At 35.6% G+C, this 4357-nt stretch overlaps 2 protein-coding genes and 1 pseudogene across 2 annotated transcripts in view; 1 reads left to right on the forward strand and 2 right to left on the reverse strand.

Moving 5' to 3' along the window:
* The window catches only part of LOC106884112 (zinc finger protein 208), a 16102-nt gene extending 14774 nt beyond the window's left edge, over nt 1-1328 (reverse strand). The window contains exon 1 of the mRNA XM_052975422.1: nt 782-1328. The gene's annotated coding sequence lies outside the window, so the exon portion shown is untranslated. The remainder of the gene's footprint in view (nt 1-781) is intronic.
* The window catches only part of LOC128250461 (zinc finger protein 271-like), a 76445-nt gene that overhangs the window by 7288 nt on the left and 64800 nt on the right, over nt 1-4357 (forward strand). The gene's annotated exons all lie outside the window — the stretch shown is intronic.
* LOC106884126 (zinc finger protein 208-like) overlaps nt 1811-4357 on the reverse strand; it is a 14081-nt pseudogene continuing 11534 nt past the window's right edge.

Raw genomic sequence — 4357 nt, forward strand, 5'->3', positions numbered from 1 at the left:
AAAAAAAAAAAAAACACAAGGGGGGAAAGGTTCAGATTACATACAGTCCATCTGGACCATTCTGTTTGAGAATTACATTAAGGGTATACATGTTTGTGGAATACTCAGCCACTTAGACGTTAATTTCATTGTGAAGGTAATTCATTTGATCGAACCACTGAATGTTCATCGTCGAAACCGATGGAAAACCCATCATGTATGTATGTATGAAAGGTTCACGAAACAAGACCAAAAAATCACAACAATATATCTAAACAAAATAACAATAGTAAAAAAAGTACATCAGCATAAAACAGATTTCTGTATATGTCTATGTTTGGATAATCGCGTGTGTGTGTGTGTGCATGACTGTATATGTGTGTGTCGGTGACCGTAGCTGTCAAGAGAAAGTCGGTCTTGAACATCAAAGAATGCCCAGATATGAATATCTCTCAACACAAGTAAAGCAGTGGATAGAAATTAGCATTGTGTTTGTGAGAGATGTTACTTGATGAAAACTTATTGTTATGATTGTGCGAATAAGGACGACAAATTGGCAGAGCTAGAGAGAAAATGCTTACAACTACACTTTCACATTTCTCATTACATATGTTTTGAACTTGAGAAAAGTAGGTTCCAACACTTTCTTCTCTGTAGTCATCTATTGTTATTCATAAACGTTGCTCTGTTTTGATTGTGTAGATATGTGATCAAAGCCAGGTTGTTTTCATGGAAGTCACGAATATTACGGCAGATCAGTTAAAAGGAAAAGGATTGAATGAAGAAATATCAATACACATACCTCGTTTAAATCGTATGTAATATCAGGAAGTTCATGATGTGTTGATGAATGGCAAAGATTTTGTAACAGGATGACAGATTCCCGCACTGGATGGGTGCTGCTCGCATCCTTCACATCAAATATTAATTGAAGAAAGAATCAAGAGTTTTCGTTAATTTCAACAGTATACACATTTATTCTTTGATTCGCAATATAAACCATTTCCTTCCTGTGGGCGAATCGGCAGAAGCCTAGTGGAATGAGTCAATCTTGTCCGTTCATGCATAGCGGGGATGCGCCGAGGTAGCAGCTCGGGAGAGCTGCTGGAGACACGTCTGTATCGTTCAGCTGCTAGCGTCCAAAAGAGAATTTAGCTGTTGCTAGTTTTCTGCGCATGCGCAAACTTCCGGCAGGCCTTCCAAGATGACGTCACTACAATTTGCACATATAGTCATATGATAATATGGTACTTTGCCATGGAATCCTTGTTTGACGTTATGTGAAATGTTTTCAAATCTTTGCGTTTAGAATGAAGGTTTAATTTACATTTTAAAAAATTACATCGTAGTGTCGTATGCATATCCGGTTGAGCATGCGCTTGACTTGGTTACACACGAACTGTAACTTGTGTACAGCAAGGGCACCTTTTAAAACGTATACACGAATGTATAAAAAATACTTACGTGAGTACGCTCCCACCCAGCAGACTGTTTCCTCATGGTCGTGGTATGTGCTAGAACCAACAGCACATACCACATACCTTGAATCCCACCCCTTTTTGCCTGAAAAATTTTACAATTTTTTTTTTTTTTAATACAGATTTTATAACATGTTATAACATTTTGGTTAGATTACAGAAACACATTTGATTATTTTATCTTGCTTGTGGATGCTAGAATCCCTTTGACTTACCAAGGAACAATACTGGGTCACCATTCTGAAAATAAATATATCTATTGTGTTGCCATGTTTGTTCTAGATTATCATCAATAACAACATAACAAATATGTTCCTTTATTAATAAAAAAAGAAGAAACTAAAATACAAATATGAGAAGACCGGTTTTATTTCAGCTCCAATTTAGTAAGAAATAGCCACAAAGAATTTTAAGGTCAGGATGAAGATTCTTACGTCCAAACTGAGAAAATGTAGAGGTATCTTATACAATGGACATGTTCAGAGGGCAGCATGGGAAATGAATAAAAGCACTGGAGACATCTAATCACAGACTATACTCGACTCTGCGCATTTACAATCAGTTCAACATCAATTACATTGACACATGCAATTAACATTTAACTTAATGATGGTTAAGAACTGATGAAATAACTCAAATCTTAGCAACAATGAAATCATTCCTTTGATAAGATTCATACATAAACTTTAAACTAGAATATATAAAGTACATGAATGAATGTATAATGATATAATATATATCCTAGTATAGCATGATAAAATGTTTTTTATGGTTTGTGTGTTTCATCATAATGTAACAATTGTTGTGATGTCTCTGATTTATAACAATATTTACTAATTTGTCTTTCTCTTCTCTATTCTGGAGAGAGTTTCATGGGATATATGAATTTCCTGAAACAATGCATTTATTAACATATTGCAGTGTTTATTATAGATTAAAGATACTCATATATTTGCTCTGTGTGTCAATACATCTATGAATAACACTTTTCATAGAATAACTGCTTATAGGTTTACTGTTCTGTATGAATACATGCATGTGTATTTAACTGACTACCTCTAGAGAATGATTTACCACAGATATCACAGTGATATGGCTTCTCCCCTGTATGAATACGTTTGTGTATAGTTAACGCATTTCCATGAGAGAACGGTTTACCACAGATACTGCAGTTATATGGTTTCTCTCCAGTGTGTGTACGTTTGTGTACAGTTAAGGCATTTCTATGAGAGAATGATTTACCACAAATATCACAGTGATATGGCTTCTCTCCTGTGTGAATATACTTATGCCGGGTTAGATTCCCTGGGTCAGATAGTGCTTTACCACAAATATCACAGTGATATGGCTTCTCTCCCGTATGAATACGTTTGTGAGTCGTTAAGTCACTGCTTACAGAAAATGATTTACCACAGATATCACAGAGATATGGCTTTTCTCCGGTATGAATGCGCTTGTGAATAGTTAAGTGAGTGCTTCTTGAAAATGACTTACTACAGACATCACAGTGATATGGCTTCTCTCCTGTATGAATGCGCTTATGAGTAGTCAAGTCACCTCTTCGAGAGAATGATTTACCACAGATTTCACAATGATATGGCTTCTCTCCTGTATGAATGCGTTCATGTATAGTTAAGGCATCTCTATGAGAGAATGATTTGGCACAGATATCACAGTGATATGGCTTCTCTCCTGTGTGAATTCGTTTGTGTATGGTTAAGGCATTTCCATGAGAGAATGCTTTACCACAGAAGTCACAGTGATATGGTTTCTCTCCTGTATGAATGCGTATGTGAGTAGTTAAGTCACTACTCCCAGAGAATGATTTACCACAGATATCACAGTGATACGGCTTCTCACCTGTATGAATTCGTTTGTGTTTAGTTAAGACACTTCCTTCAGAAAATGACTTACCACAGATGTCACAATGATATGGTCTCTCACCTGTGTGAATGCGTTTATGTGTAGTTAGGTTTCTTTTTTGAGAGAATGATTTTCCACATATGTCACAGTCATATGACATTTTTTCTAACTCTTTCAGTGTTCCATCAAGAAAATCAGTCCTTTCAGGCTCTCTTTCACATATCTCTAATTCCATAATTATTCTTCTCTTATTTCCAACAAATATTTCTACTGTAGCATCTTCATTGACTGTGATTTCCTAAAGCGAAGTATTTTGTAAATTTGTTCAATTTTAATTTACAAACAAAATAATCCTGCACATATTCGAGACAGTGAAGAACTGGAAATATTTCTCATTAGTTCCTCCACTGGTTTATATAAACAGAATCCTATCTGCTCTGTACAGCAGCCTCCCTTTGTCTTTAAATGATCCACTTGAAGCATCAGAAATCTTCTTATGCCAATGACATCCAATATTCTGAAATAGAGAAATAATATTAGCTATATAGAATACTCCAAAATAGCGATTCATTGGAAATTTTTCAACATTTTTATTTTGATAAAATGATAAATTAAGGTGTAAGTGTGGCTTTGTGGTTAAGAAGTTTGCTTGCTAACTACAGTGTTTCAGGTTCAGTCACACTATATTGTACCTTAGGCAAGCGGCTTCTGCTGTAGCCACAGGCTATTTAAACCATGAGAATGAATTTGGTAGATGGAAACTGAAAGAAGCCCATCCTGCATGCTTATAAGTATGTGTTTACGCATGTGCGAGATTGTATATTTTTTGTCTCCTGTGATTGATGTAAATGTGTGCCAAAATTGTACAAGAGCTTGTCTGCCCATGGGGAAATATTACCTCACTGGGAAACGGGTAAGAGTTGGTAGTGGACTGCAAGTAAATACCATCGTTTGTATGAACGATGAGGCCGTTGGGCATTGTAGAAGTGAAGGGAAACCCGAAGTTAAATATATATATATATATATATATATATATA

The sequence above is a fragment of the Octopus bimaculoides genome, chromosome 21 (genome assembly GCF_001194135.2).
Source record: "Octopus bimaculoides isolate UCB-OBI-ISO-001 chromosome 21, ASM119413v2, whole genome shotgun sequence".
Taxonomy (NCBI): domain Eukaryota; kingdom Metazoa; phylum Mollusca; class Cephalopoda; order Octopoda; family Octopodidae; genus Octopus; species Octopus bimaculoides.